This window comes from Anastrepha ludens, chromosome 6 (genome assembly GCF_028408465.1).
Source record: "Anastrepha ludens isolate Willacy chromosome 6, idAnaLude1.1, whole genome shotgun sequence".
Classification (NCBI taxonomy): Eukaryota; Metazoa; Arthropoda; class Insecta; order Diptera; family Tephritidae; genus Anastrepha; species Anastrepha ludens.
Window position 1 is genome coordinate 98,078,033 of NC_071502.1, and position 26,701 is coordinate 98,104,733.

The following is a 26,701-nucleotide window of genomic DNA, read 5'->3' on the forward strand; positions in this document are numbered from 1 at the left end:
TAGTTTTATTTTTTAACTGAAGATTACAGCAATATTTCTACGTATTATTACTTAAAAAATTATTCCGAAATTTAATTTTCCCTTATTTATTACTGTTGAGAAGTAAATATTATTCAGAAATACGCTAAAGAACAAATGACAACTACAAAAAAATACTCCGAATTTTTAACTTAAACGTGTACTCCGAAAATATATTTCTTTCAAAACTATTCCAAATATCTTGTAGAAAAATACTCCCTAATTTAAGATATGAAACTAAATTAAGTTTAAAATGATCGAGTGAAAAATTACTCCGAAAGGTCATCTCAAATATTTTATTTTGAAGATTTTTACCTAGCCAATTTCGCGAGTTTTTGGACCCAAATAAGAAAAACTTTTACCACAGATTTTTATTAAAAGTTAAGGACAAATTTCTAAATTTTGCTTAAAATGGAAACATTGCTCCTATTTTATTACTTAAATAACTATTCCGAAAGTAAATCTTTCACAAAAATATTGTGCCCGAACATTACTCCTAAAAGTCAGGTCAAATTTTTTTCTTCGAAGATTCTTTTATTCAAAATATTTCATGCCAGCTGATTTTGCAAGTTCTTATGCCCCAATACATAACAAACTTCAAATATTATTATAATAAAATTTTTCCTGCAAATGGAAACATTACTCCTATTTTATTACTTAAATCACTATTCCGAAAGTAAATTTTTCACAAAAATATTGTGTCCGGGAACTACTCCGAAAAGTCATCTTAAATTCGAAGATTTTTTAATTCGAAGATTTTTTTACTCAAAATGAGTTTTTGGAAAACTATTCCAAATATTTCATGCTAACTGATTTCGTGAGTTCTTGTGCCCAAATATATTAAGAAAAATTTTTATTACAGATTTTTGTTCAAAAATTAACGAACATTTTTTAAGTTTTAATTAAAATGGAAACATTACTGCTATTTTATTACTTAAAGCACTGTTCCGAAGGTGAATTTTTCACAAAAATATTGTTTCCGAATATGCACAAATAAGCAAAAGAATTAAAAATCAAATTAAAAAATGACTCCCAAAGAAATAAAAATCAAATTAAAAAATTACTCCGAATTTTTCAATTAAAAATGTATTAATTGTTGATCAATATTGTGTATTACTCTGCACAGGAAAATAAATCAAATTAAAAATACAAAAAAAAATTACTCCGCTTTTTTTGTTTTACAAAATAGTCCGAAATTTTATATCTCCGAAAATTAAAAATTAGCCAAATATTGCGCTTAAAAATATTTCTCTAACTTTTTTCTTAATAGCTGCTTGGAACATAGTTTATTTCGAAAAATCAACAGAAATGTATTTATTCCGAAGTTTCCTTCTCAGAAAAACACGCGCAATATAAATTTTTCAAATTTTTTGAATTTTTTATTTCAACAGATTTTTGGCTTTCTGCAGCTCACAATAATAATTGTTAGAGTTTTTGTAAGAGTCATAGCAACCTCTGATTATAAGAATCATAGCAAGCCATGATTTGTAAGAATCATAGTTGGCCATGTACATTTCTTTTCAGCCGTTATTCTTAGTTTTAATATGTACAGTTAGTTGAAATAAAGCAACCGAGCAGTGGAAACGTGCGTTTTCTGTTTCGGTTATATAAAAGTAAAATTACCTTACAGTTTTAAAATTAATTATTCTGAAAAATTTTCCGAATTTTTTTTTTTTTTGGGAAAACTTTTTGTGTAAATGCAATTAAGAAAATGTTAACCTTTTTTAATTTTTTAAACTATAAAAAACATTTTTTTCTAATACAAAAGATTATATGGATACTACAATTTAACAAATATACTACGCTCCTACATATCTACACTTTTTAACTTTTAAATTTAATAGTTTTTATTTCATATTTATTAACCAAACGTTTTTTTTTTTATTATATTATTTTATTTTAAATTTCTATTGTATTTTTATTTTTATTTTACCTTTATTTTGTAAATTTCATTTTACCTTGTTTTACTTTGGTTTATCTCAAAAAATTACTTAAATTCAATTTGATTTCGCAACGCGCATGCGCACCCATCAATCACACTTCCGTCCATTTCGTCATTATCTCTACATAACTTTTCTTTTGCGCCGCAGCAACTCATCAACGCTGCTGCTGCCGTTAATAGACACTTGAAAAGATGACAGTTAATTGCACTGTTTCAGCAACAGCAATAAATTTTTAATGCAACAGCTGTGTAAATCGCAGCTATTTTTTGTTGGTTTTTAATTCGGAACGTTTGTGTGGCAAGCGGGTGCTTAAATGTTTAATGATTTTATGATTACTGCTTTGTGATGGCTTTTTGTTTAGTCTCACGTTTATTTTTGTAATATAAAGTAATTTGAGGCCCCTGTGTAGTGCTGTCTGTGTTTTTTATACTTTTGGAATGTTTTTATGTGTTTTACCTCTAAATTATCTTATTATTATTTACATCATATTTTAATTATGTTTATTTGTCTTTTTTAAATTTTTTTTATATTTTATTTTTGTAGGTAGTTAATTATCTCTATTATTAAGTCATATTTTTTTTCTGCTAATTTTTTTTTTCTCCTCGCATCTGTTGCTTTCGCATAGCAGCCACTCTTAACTTTCTCTGTCCGGTTTTTTGTATTGTTGCATTTTGCGCTTTTGAATTCGGCCATTTGAAATTTTCAATAAAGTAAATAATAAAAAATGGGTAATTATTTTCACCCACACACTATTAAAAATTTATAATGATTTCTTGCAATGGCTTAAATAGAAATTTATTACTTAATTGCTTCAATAGAATTTCGCATTTTCTGTTTTAGCTAACGATTTATCTGAAATGACGGCATTTTTTGGTTCATTATTGCCTCTATCGCTTTTTATAAAGCTTAATAAAAGTTTTATTTAACTATTTAATTTTTATATTTACTTTACTTCATTCATTGCATAACAGCTCCTCTGCCTTTATATATTTTTTTTTTCGCCTTTTCTATATCAGCAAATTAATTGTCAGCGCGCAAGGCTGAGAAAGTGCTAAATTTATTGTCAAAATCTTGGCATTAAATATATGAAATAATATTGCACATCGCTATAATTACATTAAAATAAATTTGATTTATGCTGCCGGCCTTCCTGTTTGTGTTACACATTTGGTGTGAATTCCTAAAAGCTTCCAATAATGTAAATAAATAAATCAGATAATGTTTGCTATGAGCTGGAAATGCCACTGAAATATTCGCAACAGTGTAATAAAAATTTTTTTCGTTAACATAAAAATATATTTTTTTAAACAAGAAAACGACTTAAAATTGTAGGTTAGGTGGTTGGGAACAAAAGACAAAGTAAATTTTTGGTGGAAATATTACCAGAATAGAAACAAGAAAAATAAGTTGAAAGAAATGAAATTTTCGAACCATTACTCAAATGTTAAAAGAAAAAAAACACTGAGCGCCAATAAGAAAATTTTGCAGGTGGCTAATATCCACTTTACTCATGAGCTTTGGTGGTGAATAAGAACCAAGTTAATTTTGCAACTCAGCCCGCTCCTTGTTCTGTGAAATCATTTTCATTGTGAAAAAAACTCTGATTTGCTTATCTAGAATCGGTTTAGAACAGTTGCATAATGACTTCAACTGCGAATTAAATTTAAGGTATAATAAATCTACGTTCCATTTGTGGAACAACATCAAGACGCACACCACAAATAGGAAGAGGAGCTCGGCCAAACACCCAAATAGGGTGTACGCGCCAATTATATAGGTATATATGTATATAATAAATCTACTCTGAATTATTTGAAAAACATTTTAATAAGGTATAAACACCGAAAAATTTGTGTTGCAACATTCTGTTATATTTATACGAAATCTCCGAAAATACTTCGAATTTTTTTAAAATAAAATCAAGAAGTTTTGTTTCAATCAGGTATGAGTAGTAACATTTAGTCCTAATAATTAATAAAACCAGCCTCTCCACAAGTATCATATTCAAAATAAGTTACTCCGAAAATTGTGCTAAGATTGAATTGTTCAATGCAAGCTATCAATGCGTTTAAAAGTATTTTGTAAGCCTATTCGATAAAAAAAAGTACTCCGAAATTACTCCGAATATTTTATTCAACAAAATTTCTGGCAACAGCTTTATTGTCGTGAAGGAGACTCCAAATTAACGCAATATTTATTCTGAAATACTTATCTCCAAAAGAATTTGTAAATATTAAATAAATGAAATATGTACAAAAAAACGCAGACATAATAAAATTTATTAACTTTCATATTTTTGTCAACATATTCGTTAAATATAAAAACTCCGAATTTTTTTTAAATAAAATTTCGACGCTTTGTTTGAATCAGGTACAAGTAGTAACGTTTAATCCTAAGCAATTACTAAAATAAGCCACTCCACGAGTATCATATTCAAAATAAGTTACTCCGAAAATTGTGCTAAGATTGAATTGTTCAATGCAAGCTATTAATGCGCTTAGAAATATTTTGTAAGCCTATTCGATAAAAAAACTTACTCCGAAATTACTCCGAATATTTGCTTCAACCGAATTTCCGACGACAACTTAATTGCCGTTGAAAAAGCTCCACATTACTGCAATATTTATTCTCAATTACTACCCCCAAAGGATTTTAGGACGAAACGAGGTTTTTCATATTTAAAAACTGCAAAGTCGCTACTGATTTTTAAATAAATTTAATAAATATTAGGAGAATTTATTAAACAAAAAATTTAATTGTCTGCTATCAAAGTACTATGTTTGAAAAAATTTAGTCCGAAAAAATATTTAACATTGAATTATTGAATACAAAATTTTAATCTGCATAAAAATATTTTGTAGTAATATTACTGAGAAAAAGATACTCCGAAAACACGCCGAAAATTTTATTAAAAATTTGTATCGAAACAAAGCTATTGAAAATTAATATTTCAGTAACTTCATTCAAAAGTACTTTCCCCGACAGAAGAAATTGCGAACATTGAATTGTTGAAGCCAAATTTTAGTGATACCCAATTTACGATTTCTTCCTTGAAGCAGATTCATATTAAATTTTTTTGTTCTATATTCTTTATTCAACTCCATTTTTAATCTTTCGTGCCGACAATCAGGTATTTCGAGGCCAAAATTCTTTACGCTCCACGTCTGCCAACTGAATTACGCAAATAGTTTCCTGTTTACACTTTTAGTCACACAAATGATCATTAAGCCTGCTGTATGATATTTTAAAGCAGCAAAAACAACAGAAAAAATTTTAATGGCGCGCCTATCAAAAGCAAGTGGCAATAATGTCAAATGTGGCACGTGACTCGCACACAGTTAGCACAATTCACCGGAGACAGTCGAGCCGAAAAACGATAACTCCATTTTCTGTTTTGCTCTTGTTTTTGTAGTTGATTTACTAAGCTGACTGCGTAATTTGTTGAAGACAGCTGTACCGTCAGCCAACAACAACAAACAGGTTTTTGTAAAACGTGTGGCAATTAAAGTATTTGCCACATTTCAAGCGACAGTATTCGGTCTCTTTTTATTTTTAACCTACGAGTATACAACAACAAATGTTTTGCGATGCAGTGCAATTTTCTGACAGCCGCAAACTTGAGTAAAGAGTGCGCGGCAAATTTAGTGTCACATATTTTTGAAACGGACAAAAAATACTGATTAAAAAACAAAAAAATATTACTGAAACTAGGTGAGCTTATGTAAGCGGCTAATTGGCCGCATAATGTTCCCAGCAGGTTGACAGTCGATTACTGCAAACAACTAAATTAAAATTATGACAAGCCGACGCCTCAGGCAAATTGCATTTTGCGTTAAGCACCGTGCGGAGAGTCGGAGTGTTCCATGAGGCAGGAAATATATAGAACGGATCCCTATTGCGTCTAAGGCCTTAATAGATTTTAGAAAGTCCTCTAATTGGAGCTTAACCCTCTAGTGCCCAAATTTTATTTTTGAAGGAAAAAAATTGCTTTGGGTGGGGATTATGGTAAAATTATAGGTTCTTTATCAAGAAAGTGAAATTTTGTTCCTTGATCCGATTATAGAGGGATAAAACCCTACCCCGCCTGCAGGCGGCTTTGGGAAAGAACGCCAAAAAAAAATCTAAATGAAAAACTTGCAAATTCAGTGTATTACGTACTTTTATTGAACAAAAGAGAAAGTTTTTAACAGAAATCAATACAAAACAAACAGTCAGTCTTATTTCAAATAGTTTTAGAAAAATGTCCACAAAAGAAAGGCATGCTTTTGGGCATAAATAGGCAGTTGGTGCAAATTATTTATGGTGAAAATTGTGAAAGCAGTACTTTTGCTGGGAAAAACAAAGATTCAGATTCCATTTTCGGCACCTTTCGCACCTTTTTTACCGGTGCGTGATAAAAACTTTGCAAAATGTCCAACTCCGTCGTAGCGAACGTCGTCAGGAGGTAAGTAAGCTTTTCTTCCAGTAGATTTTACTTGAGGAGTTTGTCATGGACGACCTGGAGCTCTTGGTATTGAAGAATATTGTTGTTTGCATAGTACGTATGCGATCTCAGTTGGTACTGCCTAGCATGCGTGTCAATTTTGTTAATTCTTCTGAACAAAACATAAGCGTTTATCATGGCCATATCAAGCAGGTGATTAAAAAGTCGGTTTGTGTACTTATTGCTCTTTACCGGAATCTTATATCGCCCAATTAGTACATCCATAAGGTCGACGCCCCCCATATATGACTATTATATTCACGGACTGCATTGGGGCAATCGACATCAACAAATTTTTTTTCTGAGCGGACGAACCGCGACACCTTATTTATAACATTTGTTTCATTCTGGAAGGGCTTTTCGCCTGCGTAACTCGATGCGAGTCACACTATTTTATTGTCCTTCCAAACTGATAAAGAAATGTCAACTCCTAAAGCAGATACACAAAATTCAGTTGAATATCCACGGGGTTGTTCCCTGAGATCAAGATCTGTCGGAAGTTTGCAATTCGGAATTCGATTTGAACGAATAGTTCCCAGCGAATGTATTCCGCGTGATTTTAGATAAACCAGAAGTGGCAGTGACGTGTAATAGTTGTCGAAATATGTTATATGGTTTTTAAAATCTGGAATATTACGGGACAATCGGACCACCACATTCGCTGATGCCCCAAGATCTGGTGTATCAGTCAGAACAGCATTGTCTCCTGCGCCGCAATATATTTCGAAGTTATAACAAAATCCGAAGGAGTCACACAAAACGAAGAGTTTTATACCCCATTTATGTGGTTTATCTGGCAGATATTGTCGAAGGAAAGTCCTCATCTTCGATGCCCACATTTGTTCATCGTCACATAAACGTTGAGTCATCGGAATGGACTGAAACCTGTTATTGAAATAATCAACGAGACATAAATTGGCAACATGTACATAAATTGACACACACTTCTGTTTCCAGCATAGAATCTGACAAATTTACCGCCCTGTTAATCACCTCGTCAATTCCAGTGTCGATAGGTAATTCTGCATCGTCCACATCTTCGTCTAAAAGATCTTCCAAATCTTCTTCCACGTCTGTATCATCGTCGATTTCCAATAAATCCAAAAATGTTGCAATATCTTCATCATTGAGGGATGATAATTTACACTTTTGTCGTTGATCCATTTCTAAAAAACCAAAACTTTAAGCTTAGCCCCCCTCTAAAAATATCAAAATTTCAAACTTACCGCATAGTGTTATTTATTCCGAGTTATCCCAGGGCCGCCTCTAGACGGACTGTCTTCAAAGGTTTATAAAATACAGGAAACACTTTTTTTTGTTATTATTTTTAACTTTCGTATTTTGAACACAACCAGCAACACTATGATAATTTTTATTATAAGCTAAATACATTTCTAATATTTTTATTTAATTTTTAAAATACACCACTTTTGCAGAATAATTAATTTGACCGCTTTTCACTATTTTCCGACTTCAAATGACTATGACGGCTGATTAAAAAACAAGACGCTGCTGCAAATGCACCAGCAATAATTTTGGGACTTTCCGGGATTAGAAAGAGTTTAAAAAGTAACGAAATGGTATTTTAAAAGGGAATAAGCCTGAAATAAACTTAGGCCGTCTACAGGCGGTCTTGGGTACTAGAGGGTTAAGAGTTTTACTGTTTTCATTATTCCTGTTCGAATCAGATGATATGCAGAAAACCAATATTTATGGCCTGATTCCATTGTCAGATGAGGATAATACTTGAATGTTTGACCTGGACTGGGCTTAGTAATGCCTATAGTAAATGCTTATACACAAAAACTGCTTTTATTTAAAACTAGAATTTTTAAAGTAGTAAAAAATATCAGATATCAATATGGCGGCCGCGTAGCCGAATGGGTTGGTGCGTGATTACCATTCGGAATTCACAGAGAGGTTGTTGGTTCGAATCTCGGTGAAAGCAAAATTAATAAAAACATTTTTCTAATAGCGGTCGCCCCTCGGCAGGCAATGGCAAACCTCCGAGTGTATTTCTGCCATGAAAAAGCTCCTCATAAAAAGTATCTGCCTCTGCCGTTCGGAGTCGGCTTGAAACTGTAGGTCCCTCCATTTGTGGAACAACATCAAAGACGCATACCACAAATATGAGGAGGAGCTCGGCCAACACCTAACAGAAGTGTACGCGCCAATTATTTATTTTATTTTAAAAAATATCAGAAATACATTTGTATTTAAATAATCCACATATATTAATTTCGCTCTTTTTTCACGTAGAAAAAAAAAATTTACTTCAAAAATATTTTCGCACGAAAGTTTGAATACTCATTTTATGATAAAATATGTACGAAAAAATACCAGAGGTTAAAAGTCATTACTGAAAGCACTCCTAAAATTCGGAGTTTATAGAGAATCTTGAGAAATCTCCACAAAAATTACTTCGTCTAAAAAAAAAACAAAAATGTTCCGTACTTAACCAATCAATCAGTAAATAATTCACAAAAAATTTCACAAATGTACAATATATAAAATATTTTTTAATAAATTAACTGCACTTTGTTTTCAAAAAAGTATGAAGATAACTCACTTCTCAGCTTATTCTTCCAAGCTTCTTCCAACTTAATAAAACAAACAACAATTTTTTACTGTACAATTCTTAGCACCTATTTTAAATTCTAAAAAAAGAAGGCAAAACAATATATCCGAATTACAAAACTATTTCCGAAAGTGCATTTTGGTACTATAAATGCTTATTTTCATATAAAATCAGTATAAACAACTAAATTTTGTCACTCCGAAAATTCGGAGTACACTCCGAAAAATTAAAAAACTCCGAAAATTCCCCTTTTCGAAGAAAATTAATTAAACAAAAACTACCTATGCTGGTATTAGGATAATCGTAATATATTTATTGAAATTAAATTATCACATAAATAAATATTTATTCAGAAAAGTGAATACAGTTATTTGAACCTAATACGAAATAAATTAAACTTAATAATAAATATTTAAAAATATCCCATAAACATAAACAAAGGATAATAATAAAAAAATATATCTACGGATTTTGTATTATGCCCTAATTTATCCTAACTTACTTGATTGACTTGAAAACCCCATCTGAGGCTATTAGAAAATTATCATCCTCGATCGCTTAAGTAACTATATTCCTTCAGAATAAATTTCAAAGCATTTAGTATCCAAAAATCCATTCCTCTTTCAACTCCATGTAGGCCGTCGCTCATAATGACTGCCTTTAATGGCAAACAATATAAACTCATAACTCATAAATAAATGAAGTTGTTGCAAGCATTGTGAAGCAGATTGAAATAAATTAAAATACTCAAAAATAGACAGCCGAACAATGCACACACTCCGGTTGGACTAAAATATACTCGTACAAACCAAAATTTATTCAGATGTCCGCCTATCCATAGCCGCCACCAGACATAGTCAGAAAATCCAATCAACCACAGGGCGGCTGGATGAAGGCCGGTAGTTGTAGGCGCCTGCAACAACAAGCATTTTTTAAGTTGTTGCTTCACTTGCCTTGCACAGCATTGAAATCGGCAGCTCGAGTTTTCGCTGGCGGGCCTGCACTTCGCTTTCTACATCTGCACCAACTTTTCGTTTTCGTTGGCAGCAACTTCAGAGACGGCAGAGCCTCATTTCACAGTGTGGCTAATAATTATGCGCTTGTCTCCCAATTTATTTGGATTTTTTTTTTCGTTTTTATGGATAAAAGGGAGTTGAGCTGGGACAAGCTGCACGGCGTCTGCTACATTGAATTATAGCATGCAACTTTTCGTTCGTGGCGCATCTTCCATGGCTACCGGGTGACGGCAAGGTGCCCTAGAGTTTGGAGTTTGAATTCAAAGAAATTGAGGGAGAGAAATCTACAACTTTGAATTATAGCCAACTCTGCCGGCGGTATTACTTTTTATTAAATTGGAGTATTATGCGAATCGTCCAGCAGCAGGTTTTCTTCTTTGCAACTCTCATCTCGTCATTCGCTGAGCCATGCAACATGGCGTGTTATTGCACCACCAGCCATTTCACAGTGACTCAGCTGCACGCTGGCGGTTATCTTATTTTGTGTGCCTTACAGAGAATTTTGATTTGAAAAATGCGCGAAACGTCACAAAAAATCATTAATCATTCATAACAATGAGCGGCGGCCATGCATTGCATTGCAGGTAAGGGAAGAAAAAACATGAATAAATTGTTGGATGATGTGAAAATTATAGCCAGCGATTTCAGTGAGTATTTTTTATTGAGTGAAAAAATAATGAAAACGAAAAAAGTATATGAAATAGTGGAAAATGTCTTGTTGAAAGGTATTGAAGGTATTTCATTGAAAGTAGACAATATTTGTTTGAGTATTTCTTTCATCGTGGTGGTATGGGTAGAGGTTAATGAATATATAATATATGTAGATGCACATGAGTTTTTCTTATGTTGTGTAATAAATGTAATATGTAAATGTATTAGTTAATTTACAATATAAACCAAATGTACAAACATATGCAGACATAATAAAATTAAAAAAAATTTATTGATTATCATATTTTTGTCAATTTGTCTGCAAATGCAGCTCCGAGATTTTCGAACCTTGAGTAGAAAATTACTATTTTAAATTAGACAGCAGTTCTGTTTCCAGCGTCCAGAACAAAATTTTTTCTAAAATTATTTTACTGCGAAAATTTCTATTTTAAACTTCCAATTTACTTAGAACTACTAATAAGAAATTTTATTAGCCACATTTCACTCCAATCATTTTCACATCGAAATATTTTGCTCCAAAAGTATAGAAATGAAACTCAATGAAATGGGGCAAATGCTGAAATAGATTGAGGAAGTTGCGCACAGAGTAGATCTGGAGATGTCAACTTCAAATAATTGTACTCCGATTAAATTGTCTTCGCCCAAAAAATTGTATTCCGAAAAAAAAATGTACTCCTAAAATTTTTACTGAAATCTTTTACTTACCGAAACTTAACACTCCGCAAATTTTTAACTAAAAAAATGTACTCCGAAAATCTACACAAAATTAGAAAAAACTGCTTTTAGTCTAGTCTAGAAAGTGGGATAGTCTGAAAATGTCTAAATGCCTTTACTCGAAAATTCTATTCCAAAAAAATTAACTCCGAAAATTTACACAAAGATAGATTAAATTGCATACAGCCCAGTCAAAGAAGCTAATATTTTAATCTATTCGATTTTACTCTGAATGTGTCTTTAAAAATTTTAACTCCGAATAGTTTTACGCCGAAAGAGCGAGCTCCAAAAATTTGCATATTCAAACCTTTTACTTAAAAAATTACAGTTACAGGCACAGTTTTTTCTCTAAAAACTTGACTCCGCAAGCTATTTTCTCTAAAACAATTTACTCCGAAAATCTATAGAAAATTAAAAAAGATTGCTTAGAGTCTATTCTAGAAAGAGTTAAAGGCTGAATATGTCTAAATGCCTTTACTCCAAAAATTTTATTTCGAAAAAAATTAACTCCGAAAATTCACACGCAATCAGTTTAAATTTCACACAGTTCAGCCCGAAAAGGTTACGTCTGAAGATACTGCATTCTACCCTGAATATGTCGCTGAAACTTTAACTGCGAATAGTTTTACTCCGAAAGAAGTTTAGTCGAAAAAATATTATACTGAAACCTTTTATTTTAAAAATTTTTACGCCTGCTATTTTTACTCCGAAAATTTAAACTCCCGAAACTATTTTTTTTTTTTTAATTTACTCCGAAAATATGTTCAAAATTAGAAAAAATTGTTCAGAGTCTATTCTAGAAAGAGTTAAAATCTGAATATGTCTAAATGTCTTTACTCCAAAAATTTTACTCCGAAAAGAATTAACTCCGAAAATTTTAACAAAACTAGATTTAATTGTAAACAGTCCAGTCTGAAACGCTTATATTTAAATCTATTGTATTTTACTCTGAATATATCTCCGAAAGTTTAATTTACAGGGTGGGCCATATAGCGTTTGCTTTTTGAACCACCTACCTTTTTGAGAATGGTAACACAAATGACATGTCAAATGTGTTCATAATTTACTTAAAGGTTTTACATTTACGAAATGGGACGCTATACGCTTGAACAAAATTGGAAACCTATTTCCAAAGTGGTGAGTCTTCTACTCAAACTGTGAGAAATTTGAAAAAAGAATTCCAAAAAAAAGATTTGCCAACAAGACAGTTTGTTGATCAATTTGTTAATCGTGTTCGTGAAAGTGGATCGTTAATGGATAAAACAACACGTGAACGTGCTCCTAAAGTGCGTACACCCGAAAACATAGCTGCTGTAGCCGAAAATGTGCATGAACATCCAACACCCTCAACTCGTCATCGTTCTCAAGAATTGAACATTTCACGCACTTCTTTGAGGAGAACTTTGCATAAAGACCTCGGTATGAAGGCTTACAAAGTTCAATTGGTCCAAGAACTGAAGCCTAATGACCATCCAATGCGTTTTCGGTTCGCTCAATAGGCAGAAAATCGTTTGACCGAAGATGAGCATTTTTTACCGAAAAATCATCTTTTCTGATGAAGCTCATTTTCACTTGGTGGCTACGCCAATAAGCAAAATTGTCGGATTTCGGGCTAAGAAAGTCCACACGTTACTGAAGAGAAGCAAATGCATCCACAACGAGTCACTGTTTGGTGTGGTTTTTGGTCTGGCGGCATCATCGGGCCATTTTTTTTCGAAAATGAGCGAGGAGCCGCGGTTACAGTAAGTGGCGAGCGTTACCGTGACATGCTCAACGAGTTTTTGTTTCCAAAAATTGAAGAGGATGACATGGACGACATTTGGTTTCAACAGGACGGTGCAACTTTTCATACTGCCAAAATTACACTCGAACTTTTGGCTACCGTTTTTGAAAACCGAATAATCAGCCGAAATTCCGATATTAATTGGCCGCCTCGGAGCTGTGATTTAAGCCCGTTGGACTATTTTTTGTGGGGAGCCGTTAAGGACAAATGCTATGCGAACCATCCAGAGACGACTGATGCTTTAAAACACGAGATCGAAGTTGCCATTCATGAAATTGGAGTCCAACTAATCGAGAAGTTGCTTAAAAATTGGGTTGATCGAATGGCCTACTGTAAAGCCAGTCATGGCAGTCATTTGAACGATATTATTTTTCATTAATAAATGACAATGTTCAATCTTCAAAATAGAAAAAAAGTTTGAAAAAATATTGATTAGTTTTTTTTTTTATAGCCGATTCAAAAAGCAAATTTTACATGGCCCACCCTGTAGAATGAACGTACTAGGCTAATTTACAAAGGCAGGCAGATCAGGCATTGAGGCTGTGGTACCTAAGAGACGTAGCAAGTTGATACACCGAATACTGTCTCCGTAAGGCAACGATATCTCGGGTTGCGAGAGATGCCTTAAAAGCTAGAGTATCAATACCTCTTATAGCCTGGACCAGATTTCTGGTAATTTTTTTCTTTATAGGGTTGAAGATTTTCGGACGATAGGTACGACGCAGGCTAAACGAAGAAAGAGGAGTATTTGCTTGTTGTTTCTAGAACCTCTGCTAATTTTGGAAATCCTTGCCGTAATTATGAAGCATAATCGCCGGCTATTAATCGAACAATACGCGTGTCAATGAAAATACGCCTCCCATTTTTATTTCATTATGTATTCGTTTTTTTTTCATTTTATTCAAGGCCTGTCGTAACCTTCAACTATAACTTTATGTAATTTTTCATAAGCAAAAAAAAAACTGCCTGCAACACCTTAAAAGCTTTTAATCGCGCATTAAGTGCACGCACTTAAAGATAAATCAAAAAGTCAAACAATTTTTCAACGCCACTAGGAATGAGTACAACTTGATAAAAGCGCTGGACCACGCCCCCAAACTACGCAGCTATACAGCGAACATAAAAAGGCAAGAGCACTTAAAAAATTTAAAAAATTGAAGAAAACTACCGCCCGAAGACTACGTGCAAAATTTGAACAGCACGCGGCTCCGTATGAGGAGACTGTGGCGTGTGATGAGATTGATGAAGAAGCAGGTTATGGATGGATGGCTGTCTAGTTGCGAGAATAGCATGGCCCAGTCGTTGGATTATGATCAGCATATTAAGGAAAAAATTATTACTGTGGGACACGCACTATTGAGGAGATTGGCTACTATGACAGTGGAGGCGAAAAGGAAAAAAAAATCGGAAACTAAAAATTGCGTACAAAAGTGGTAAATGTGGTTTAATGGGCCTACAAAAATTACAACACTAATAACAATAGCAGCAATAGTATATCCCGCGAATTCACTGTGCGGCAAAGTTCACAAAAAACTCGTAGATATATACATATGTACATACTCAAGTGCTTACGAAAGTACTTAGTTACTTATGCCAACAACAACAAACAAAAAACCCAAAGCAACATTGATGAGCTCCATTATTTAATCTGTTTTGCCGCAATTTTATTGTTGGTCAGCGCGCAACAAACATTCCGCATGTTCGTTCACTCGTTCGTCCGTCTGCACGCCTGTCGGTATGTAGTAAATATTGCTGAGCTGTCGCTTGCTCACCCTCGGCTTGTCGTGTTGGTGCGTCATGACGGCGTGTTAAATTGTTTAATGAACTACAATAATGTTGATAATAATATTTAATACACTCGTGGTGCCTGCTTAAACGTGACACACACACACACAAGCTAATAGCAATACCTCTACGTTCGTGCTATTTTGACGCCAAAGGCGTTGACTAAATTATTCTCTTCTTACGGCGACGACGCAGCCTCAATAATGATGATATGCGAAATGATTATCTGATTTTATTGTTTCTTTATTTACTCATATATATATACATACATATTTACACATATTTATATAAAGACTCTTGACTTATGCCACCTAAGTTTGCTTAATGGCTATCGGCTATGGGGGTTGCCTCTTTTGGTTAGCTGGAGTGGAAACTGTGGGTGGCGCCCAAGATGTTCGCAAACATTTTGTGGCTGCGCGGATTTCTGCTTGTCATCACTCTAGTATTAAAGAGCTTTTTGTATTTGTTATTGCTGTGTTTATTGTTATTTCATACACGAGTATCTGCCCACTTCTCCGCCATAATTTGTTAGCGGCGTTGTTGAAAGCGAAAGATTTTGGCTAATCATTCGCTAACAAAATATGATTAGCTGAGCAACTCTGAAGATGTCTGAAAATCAATTATTCCATTTTGAATTTTTTACTGGTAAAAATATTAAAGTTTTCAAAATATAATATGTTAGTAGATAAATAGAAAAAGCAATCGTTGGGCAATAAATAAAAATCGGCCTTATAAAGAAAAGTTAAGTCAGCGTTTGTTTGCGTTCGCAAAAGCTTAAAAGTAATCGCTTGATTGGCTTGAAATTTTCGAACATTCGTTGCCTTCGAATATTCGAACACTCTTCGAAAATCTGATACGTAAATAATTTTTGCAAAAAGGTACACTTTTTGATATACCAGAAAAAAGATGCTAGAATGTTGGTATCAGACGAAAATTGAAGTTGGCTTTAATACAACATGTTTTAACTAGGGCTGCCATATAATCAAAAAAGTAGAAACAATTAATTATGTGGGCTAATTAAAATACGTCATTATGGGTATCAAACGAAGGGTAATTAAGCATGCTTTAATCCACACATATATGTGTTTAAATAGGGTTGCCGCTTATCCAAACAACTTAAAACTAATTAAATATGGTTACTAAATAATGTATTTTAATGGAAGTATGGAAGCGAAAATGTTTGAATGAATTTCGCTCTAAATCTGTTTTTAAATAGGGTTGCCTTCTAACTGAAAAAGTTAACTGAATTAAATTCAAGTTATGTAAATATGGGTATCAAAGCAAAGGTATGTAAAACTACATCAGATAAATATGTCAGATAAATAATACGTCCCATTTGAGTAAACTTTAATTAAGACATAATTTTGAACAGGGTTGCCAGGTACCTAAAACTTGATATTAAAATTATGATGATTAAAATTATGATATTTTAATAAGGACTCCAAATGTAAAGTGGTAAAATTCGAGTATTCTTTAATTAAGACATAATATGGTATGGTAGTATCCTTAATTTAGACCTAATTTGGCATAGGATTGCCAAGTATCAAAAAAATGATTGTTGTAAAATTATAATATTTTAATAACAACATCAAATGGAAAGTCTTTAGGTTTGAGTATTCCTTAATCTAGGCATATTTTAAAATAGGGTTGACAAGTATCTAAAAAATTATTGTTGTAAAATGACGATATTTTAATAAGGACCTCAAACGGAAAGTGTTAAGATTTGAGTATTCCTTAATCTAAGCATATTTTATAATAGGGCTGCCAGGTATCTAAAAAAGTATTGTTGTAAAATTATAATATTTTAGTAAGGACATCAAATGACAGTGTTTAGGTTTGAGTTTTCCTTAATGTAGACATACTTTAGAATAGGGTCGCCAGGTATCCAAAAATTGTATTGCCTAATTATGATATTTTCATAAGGGCATTAAACGGAAGGTATTCAGGCTTAAGAATTCTTTAATTTAGATATAATTTGGAATAGGGTTGCCAGGTATCTAAAAAATTATTATTGTAAATTTATGATATTTTAATAAGGACATCAAACGGAAAGTGCTCAGGTTTGAGTATTCTTTAATTTGGACATATTTTGGAATAGGGTTGCCAGGTATCCAAAAATGTTATTGCCTAATTATGATATTTTAATTAGGGCATTAAACGGAAGGTATTCAGATTTAAAAATTCTTTAATTTAGATATAATTTGGAATAGGGTTGCTAGGTATCTGAAAAATTATTATTGTAAAATTATTCCATTTTAATAAGGATATGAAACGGAAAGTGCAAAAGTTTGTGTATTCTTTAATACAGAAATAGTTTGAAATAGGGTTGCCAGGTATCTAAAAATTATTATTGTATAATTTTGATATTTTAATAAACAGATCAAACGGAAAGTGCTCAGGTTTGAGTATTCTTTAAGTTAGACATATTTTGAGATAGGGTTGCCAGGTAATTAAAAATTATTATATTCAAATTATGAATTATAAAGAGTCTATTCATAGAGTGAGTTTAAGTATCACTGTGGGCAAAAAGTAAGGTGAATTTGGTTGTAAAATGAAAAATCTTTATTTCTTCTTGTAAATCAATTTCATCAAATCAAAATAATCCCCTCTCAATGAAATACACCTATGCCAACGATTTTTCCAATCCCCGAAACATGCCAAATAGTCCATTTCCGGTATAGCCATCAGCACCTTGTTCGATTCAGCTTTTATCTCCTCAATCGACTCGAAACGCGTTCCCCGGAGTGGTCTCTTGAGTTTTTGGAATAGCTAGAAGTCACACGAATACGGTGGTTGCGGAACGATATGCGTGGAATTTTTGGCGAAATGGTCACGAAGAACGAGTGCTGTGTGAGACGGTGCATTATCGTGATGCAAAAACCAAGAGTTTTTGGCCCATAATTCTGGCCTTTTTAGACGAATTGCTTCACGTAACGCTCAAATAATATTCCTTATTAACAGTTTGGCCAGGTGGAAGGTATTCATAGTGCACCACACCCCGAAAATCGAAAAAAAACTGTCATCATGACCTTTATTTTTGAACGACTTTGACGTGCTCTTTTCGGTCTGGCCTCGCCTTTAGTACGATATTCGCTTGATTGGTCGGTTGCTTCAGGACCGTAAGCATAAATCCAAGCCTCATCTCTCGTATTGATGCATTTGAGCTTGTCTTGATAGTCTGAAAGCATTGTTTCACACACATCAATGCGACGACTTTTTTCCAAGAAATTGAGAGTTTTCGGTACCAAACGAGACTTGACTTTTCGTAGGCCCACATGGCCTTTCAAAATGGTTTTCACAGATCCTTCTGATATTCCGATCATATCAGTAAGGTCTTTAACAGTCAACCGACGATACGATTTTTGAGCACTAACTCCTTCCCTTTATTGACGTGTTGGTCATCTGTTGACGTCGATGGTCCGCGCTCCAAGTCATCAACGCGTTCTCCACCCTCTTTGAAGTCTTTGTACCACTTATAAACATTTTTCTGCGACATGGTCGAATCACCAAATGCCTTCTGCAACATGCTAAACGCTTCCGCAGCCGAAATTTCATTCCGCAAACAAAATTTGATTGCACTTCTCTGCTCAATCAAATCAGACATTGTAAAAATCGAAAAATGCACTCTTGGTCGTTTGGTAAACACAAGCGTAAATATATTACTGATAATGACATTCACATGAAAGTTGGCCCAGATGTTACTAACAGTGCTGCTAACTCATGAAAGAAATAACTAAAGCGAAATTTTAATCCCGCGAAGTTTGACAAATAAATTCACCTTACTTTTTGGCCATTTGGTATTTAACTTTTTTTTTTATTAAATCCTTTGAAATTTTAAAGCTCTTTAGAAAATCAAATTGATGAGATAATGTAAAACGTGGTATGCTGCAGTACTTAGTTTTCCTGGATTATAAAAAACTTGTTTTATGTGTCACGGTGTAATAAATATTTATATGCAGAGAGCTGGGGAAAAATACAAAGTTTTTATATGTTTTAAAAGATTTGTAGATCTATATAATTTGATATCTCAAGTAACTAGTTTTGTGTGAATTCCTTACTGATTTCTCTATTTGCCATAAGTATTCACTTAAGGCATATTTTCCTTGTCAATTTTAATGTATAACAATACTTGTTGCAATACTTTTTGGAATTTTGAAGTGTTACTATATTTTATGTTACTTCTTAATTGGCCTGGTCTTCATTTAAAATTATCTTTATGCCATTTTATATCACAAGAAATCTGAATGCGCATAAATTACGTTTATTTTAAATATCCCAAAAGTACTAAAATGAACAAAGTTTATTTAAATTAGCATTTTTCGTATTAGAAATCGCATAAAGTTTTGCTCAAGCTGGCAGAGACAGAAACAAACTTTGCAACACATAAGTACGCATGGTGAGTAGAAGCAAGACATATCTACCGGGTGGTACAAGCACAAGTATCTATTTGCATCATAAATTGTTTTGACACTGACTGTGTGTCGCTGAGTTTCATATATCCACAAAACAAAGTCAGTCGAGTTAGGCTTGAGCAACATCGATTCCGAACTCCGAATTCTTAAAATACTCCAACTATGTTTCCAAAGTAGATTTGCTGAAGAAGTTTGATATGAAACCTGAACTTGCCATCAATCTCTAGAACTCAAAGTTTAACGCACCAGATTGACGAGAATTTAATTGCAAAGCAATACGCAATGATTCATAGGAGGATTGCCTTGGAAGTCAATAGACTTCTTCACTCGCCTGAACCAATTTTCAAAGCATTTTTGCCACTCAGAAGTGGATATCTCCAAAACGAGCTGTTTTAACAGCTTTTTTGTAAACCTCGCATTTTTGGGGGAAAAATAAATCACTAGGTACCAAATTAGAGGTATTATGCGGATGACTCCTTAATTAAAAATTTTCCTTGCTCAATAGCCCTCTTGTGTGTGCCGCTACGTGAGGGCTTGATATATCTTGGTGACGGATGATTCGTCTCCGGTGGTTGGTATTCCTTAATTCTCTGAAAACTTTTGGCAAAGAAATGGTTGTGTAGAAGTGACACAAAGAATTAATTTCTGTAGGTTTCTCTAGTAGGACAGTTGCAAAATGACAAGATTTTCCGAAAAACAGTCAACTCTCGCTTTGAGGTGCTTCCTCCCCTAACAACTTTTGCTGGATTAAGCTCGTCTTAGAACACTCATACTGTGGATTGCCGCTTTGTTTCTGACTCATTTGCATAGATCCAAGATTTTTCATCTTTTACGATATCACAAACTTGCTTTGAACCGTCGCGACCGAATTTCTTCAACATTTGCTTACACTAATCGACACGGGTCCTTTTTGGGTAATTGTTAAACTGTGTAGTAGAAGCGAGATTAAATCTTCTCGACGACCAAATGTTCACGCAATATTGAATGTGCAGGTGGGATGGTACCACTAAAGTCCAAGGACGCCTCTATCTCGCTGCATGTCACATGACGATCTTGCGTTATCAATTGGCGCACAGCGTCAACAAACGTTTCTGAACGACCTTCACGAAATTCATCCTGCAAAGAGGGATAGCCACGTTGGAACTCGTTGTATCAGCGCGTGACAGTGACTAAGTGTGGTGTTTTAATGGCAATGATTGAAGTAAGTTGCTCAATGTACTCCGGTTTCTATAATCCACTTTGAAGATCGTAATAAATCAACGCACGAAACATTTCACGAGTTAATTCCATGCTTTGGGCCAGATGAATTTTTCAACTCACTGAGAAAAGAACAAATAATGCTTGTAAATGAAAATATTGCCAAAAAATACCAAACTTTGCGTTAGAGCAAAATTGCAGCACAAATTTCCTAGAAGCCAGCAGCCATTGTATTCACAGCGAGCGCCAGTTTGATGTGAATTTCGGAATGGTTGCTTCAATACTATTTTTTTTCGTAAATGCGGCTCAAATATGCGGCGCAATATCGGTTACAGAACCGCGATAGCCACCTTTTGTTGAACAGATATTCAAAATATGAGGAGGGGTGATATTAAGTTCTGCCAGAGGACGTGTCATGGCGCACAGCCCATCAATACAGTGTTCGTGCTAAGCTCGTTAGTACTTTTTTCAGTGGATTTAGTGATCTCAGTTGCTCACTTTAAAGCCGCAATCTGCAATTCTTTTTATGTTAAAAAGAGCTAATCTAGCAATGATTCAAACCGTTAGCGAATATCATCCTGAGCCAAAAACCGTCAACGAGATCTTGCAAACCCAGCCAAGGCAGTCACTAGAATAAAATTTTATTTCAAAAATTTAGAATGAAAATTTTCTATTCTCTCTGACAAAGTCGTAAAATATCATACCAAAAAGAGAATTTGTAGATTTTAATTTATTTACTTGGGCTACCCGGTATGAAGAAGTTTATGGACAGCGCAAGTTTTTGGAAAACACGTTAAAATGCAAATGAGTTACGAAGTCACAGAGACTTGATGATGTGCAAAGCAGAAGCGAAAAAGACAAAAACTGCCGTTAGAAAGATGCGTCGAAGACTTTTCGAAGCTAAACACATACACACGCATACATACAAACATTATATTTTATGAGTAATAGAAAAAGTTGAATTGACAGAAATACAGTGACAGTAATGCCAACACAAATATAATGGCGATGCTAAAAATGTTGGGTTTTTTCTTTATTTAAACATGCAAAAATAGCTGAAGGCCGCAGCTGCCGGAGCTATTTGAATTCGATGTTAGCGCATTTTAAGTATGTTTCAAACTTTGCTAATAATAATCGTAAATAAGAATGACGCAGACAGGTTTATTAAAAATAAGCAGAATTATAATAATCAAAAAGCTGAATAGCCAATGGCTGCAAGAAAGGTAATATAGCAAAAAAAAAGTGAATAGTTAATAGTAAAAGAAAACGAAAACCAAAAAAACAAATATTATTAGTAGTAAAAGTATCTGAAATTTGTGGGTCAGTGATATAATACTTACATATAAACAACTTATATTCAGCTCAGGTAATCCGGAGTGGAAGAGAAGAAGTTATGTGAGTGACAGGAAATGAGGTTAGCGAGAAAAAGGAAGATCCAATAAGGAGACTAAGTTAATCAATGTAGTGTTTTTTTTTTTTTTTGTATATTTTTATTGCGCGTTAAGGCTCCAAATCCATTCCTTTATGAGCTTAATTGCTGAACCAAGTCTCTCGCCACCAGAGAGTAGTTCATTTACTGTCTAAAATATTAAGGAGGGAGCCTGCTTCAGAGGTTTCAAAAAATCGATTTTTTCGTGGATTTTTTTGGGAAGGAAAGAAATATTCGATTGAAACGAAACTTTCAGGTTTTATTGTTATATATTTCAACAACCTTCTCAAATCATTTCATTAAAATATATGTCATATTATGCCTGGTACAAGCATTTTGCCGAGGCGCCTCGAGTGTGCATGTGTCGTGCGGCGGGAAAGATGCAGGTCGCAATTTGCATCTGAATCCGAAAACCCAAACAAATTTTTATTTTAGTATAGTATAGCTTCTAATTAAACCAAAAAAATTAAACAAAAAGTGAGAAATTCAAAAATTTTTCGCTAATTAAAAAAAAATTTATTTTTTTGGAAAAATAAATTCACTTTATATTGTTTAAAAAGTGGGTTAATCATAACTTTCTTAAGGTTTGTTAGGTTCAGCTAGAAGAGAATTTCAGAATTTCAATAGCACGTTTAACTTTTTCCCTATCTTTCCCGCCAATTAGGAAAAATCGTAAAAATAAAAAAACCGAGCAATCGCACTTCGAGCGATCCGGCCGCTCGTATACCTGCTCGACGCTTGCTCACAATTTCTTCTGTAACTCCGAAAATATTTTGAATTTGCTTCTGAAATTTTGAGGACACATTCTTGGATAGCTTGGAAAGACATTTATGCAAAAAAAATGGATTTTTGAAGCCTCTAAAGCAGGCTCCCCCCTTAACGCAGCCAATAGTATTCATCCGATTTGCCATCTATGTACTTTTTTTAAACTTAGTTATTAGCCCTTGAATGCACATCTCGAATAGAAGCACACACCGGGTCCATCAATTAATTCAAAAGCTCGCTCATAATTGTTGAGTGTATTTATAGAGTACTTAGGCGAAAATCAAGCACATATTCGGACAAAGGGACATGTGCCTGATATAAAAAATTATCGCACATTGCATAAAAACAAAAAATTATAAGTTGGTTAAGAATTTCAAATGTACCGCGAATAATTAAACAAATTACGAGCAAATTTTCTTCAATCAAATGCATATTTTGTGTTTTATAGTACATTTTTTAAGTCATAAATTCAAATTAAAAACAAAAATAGTTGGCGGTCCTATTAAAAATTTGAGGTGTTTTTTCGGGTGCTATAAATAAAAAATACAAAATATTTTTACTATTTATATTTTAATAAAAGATTTATTAATGTTTTAAAAATACATAAAAAAATTAAAAATCTCAAAGAGCGAAAAACTCAAAAAGTTATAAGTTGTGGAAGTGGGGGGGTTAACAAAAAATGGCGCGCCACACTTACCACGATTGCAAGGGTTCTAATAATCTGAAACAAAAAAATAAAGAAGGTTATTAATCTTGATGAATGCTGCTATCGTACTTACTACAAAAAAGTCGAAAAAAAATTTGTTTGGCCAAATTACGGCTGCCCGAAAAAATTATAAATTTATTTACTACTTCTTGTTATGTTTCGGAATTTTTTAAAAATAGTAAAAATTTTTATTTTGTTTATAATAATAGTAAGTACGATAGATATATATGTAAGTTAACACCACAGTTAACTCGCTCACCTGCAGCAGAAGCACACCCGTGTATTGAAATATGCTGACAGTGCGTCTGCTTAATGCAACGTGATCCACACGCGCATCCGGCAGACAGCAACTTCACCCGAAATACACAACATCGTGGGAACCGCTGTGTCAGCAGAGTTAGGGTAGGAATAAGGCTAGTTTTAGTATAAAAGGTTCTGAGTGTGCCGCCGCGCGGGCAGTCTTGAACCAGTGGGCTTTAAACGGTAATCTTCAGCCAGCTAATAATCAGGAATACAATAAAGTAAACTGTAAAACGCATAGAACGGACAATTAATTCCAGGATCCCGAAAGTAAGTATAACTTAACGGGCCAAGTTGTTGGCCCGCAACTTTAATTTTTTAAACGATGTCCTGCGGGACACGTTAACTGGCGCCCGAGCAGGGACCCCTCTTTTTTTTCAAAGATGGGGTACCTAATAAGGATCTCCGCAAGGGAGTCCTTATGGTGTAGTGGAAAGGGAAAAAAAGTGAAAATAAAAAAAAAAAAAAATTTTTTAAAGATAATTACGCAGAAAATTGTATTAAAATCTGTGGCGAATTGGTGGGTGCCATTGGCACAAGGTTCGACTCCTTGCCCGGATTCGCAAATATCAAAAAAAAAAAAAAAAAAAAAAAAAAAAAAAAAAGAGGAAAAATGTTAATTGGCTAGTGTAATTACAGCCATGTTTATAAGTAAATTGGGTAACGTCAACGATCTCGGCATGATAAAGCAGCTGCAGCCAGTGGACTGGATACGCCCTATCTGGGTGCACGTTGTCGTTCACATGGGAACACGCCAACTATTTCTGGCCTCTGGCAGCTAAATTAAAAGTTGTTTAGGCTTCCGAGAATCGTGTGAAGGAAGCGTCCTAAGTAGGTTGCCTACAATCTGATTGTAGGACGACTAAAAAGGGTTCCCGCGTCCCTTCCGTGACCTTAACCAATAAAATAAAATAAAAAATAAAAAAAATATTTTACAAAATACTAATACTTTCGCATTTCTAGCTCAACATTTTGGATATCTCGATGCAATCAATCAGCCTGTGAGTTGAATTAAGCAAAACAACAAGTGCGATAAAAATAAGCAGAAGAGAATAAAGTGACAGAAGCAGCGAAGGAAGAGGAAAAGGTTTGAAAAGGAGTAGAAATAAAAGTCGGTGAGTCAATTTACTTAATTATGGATTCCTTAACCCAATCTGTTACTGAATTAAATGGCTCTGTGGGCGCGCTCATGGCTGAGCTGAAAAAAGCCGAATATCGCATTCGCCAGCTTGAGGCAGCGTCCGTGGGGGGACCCGTGGCAGCACCAATTGAAATTCCTCTACAGGGGCCGGTGAATGAGGACGACTTAAGGGAGATTGGTAGATTACCGGATTCAGTTAGGGATCTTCAGGTGTTCGAGGGAAACCCTTCCCAATACGTGTCCTGGGTGACATCAGTGGAGGGAATCCTTGATGATTATAAAATCATCAAGGCAAGACCTCTATATAGGGCCATCCTTAAAAGTATTAGGGGGAAAGTTAGGGGAAATGCTGACTCCGCTCTAATTTCACACAATATTTCCGAGGTCGACTGGCCAGGGATTAAAAACTGCCTGTCGCTACATTATGCAGATAAAAGGGACATACGCACCTTGGAGCACCAGTTGGGCCAGTTGACGCAAGGTGGTCTCAGGTTAGACGAATTTTATGCACGCGTAAACCATCAGTTTTCTCTAATAATTAACAAATTAAAAACCGAGAATTACTCTGCCGAAACTGTGGGTGCTTTAATGGAAACGTACCGGAATCGAGCGCTGGATGTCTTCATAAGAGGGTTAAATGGCGACCTTTCTCGTATGATAATAGTCCAAAAACCGCGATCGCTGCCTGAAGCGTACACGGCTTGTTTGGACATACAAAATTTGAATTTCAGGAATCAACCTGTGCATGGAGCGGTAATTAGAAATACGGTGACTGTTCCCATGAATACCATGAGTGGGAATTCTAAGCCTCACCCATCTGTTTCGAAGTTTAGCGGTAACTTTCGACCCACAGGAAATAGTAATAAGTTCGGATTTAGGCCGCAGAGTGGTTCCTTCCAGAACCGCACATTTACCCGAAAACCGGAAATATATCGACCAGTGGAAAAAATGGAAGTGGATCCTTCTGCACAAACTCGTCGGAGTTTCCCGAATAAACCTCAGCAAGGATTCTCGTTAAAAAGGAAATTCGGCTCAGATAATTACCCCCAGAAACAGCAGAGGATGTTCCATATGGAGGCAATTGATGAAGAGTATGCTCAAGTAGCAGAGGATAATGTGGAAGACCAGGTGAATTTTATGACAGGAGCCTATCCAGCTTACCTTACATAGAGTATGTGAGTAACGACGGTACTCCCTTGAAATTTCTTGTAGACACTGGCGCAAATAAAAATTTCATTAATTCAACCCTTTCCCTAAACAGTAAGACACTTAGGAAGCCTTTTTTCGTATGTTCAGCCGGAGGGCGCATAAAAATCACTGAGGAAGTTAGTGGCAGATTTTTCCAACGCGCGGGAAACGATACCTTTATAACATTTTACGTACTGCCGGGTCTCGTTTCCTTTGATGGTATTATTGGCGATGATACCCTAAAGGAACTGGAGGCTATAATAGACCGCAAGGAAAATGTGCTAATTTTGAAACCTAATATTAGAATTCCACTTTTAGAAAAACCTTCCGGGCAAATTAACCAAATTTCCGATAACAACATTTCAACTTGGGCGCAGGAAAAACTGCAACAGATCATTAAAAATCACGAAAAACTTTTTGATCCAATAAGTGACAGGGAAATTGTGGATACTACAGTGAGGGCGGAGATTAGAACGACAACGGCAGAGGCAATTTACACCAAGAGTTACCCATATCCTGCCTGCATGAGAGAGGAGGTTGAAAGGCAGGTCGAGGAATTGCTTGAGGAAGG

The 26,701-nt window shown here is 34.4% G+C and overlaps 1 protein-coding gene across 3 annotated transcripts in view; it reads left to right on the forward strand.

Annotated features, from left to right (window-relative positions):
* Nucleotides 1-26,701, forward strand: part of LOC128868759 (putative polypeptide N-acetylgalactosaminyltransferase 9) — a 363,662-nt gene that overhangs the window by 94,757 nt on the left and 242,204 nt on the right. The window contains exon 1 of one of the 3 annotated variants that reach the window (XM_054111231.1): nucleotides 24,455-24,916. The exons of the other annotated variants lie outside the window; for them this stretch is intronic. The gene's annotated coding sequence lies outside the window, so the exon portion shown is untranslated. Of the gene's footprint in view, nucleotides 1-24,454; nucleotides 24,917-26,701 lie in introns of those variants that run through there. 3 annotated transcript variants of the gene reach the window in all.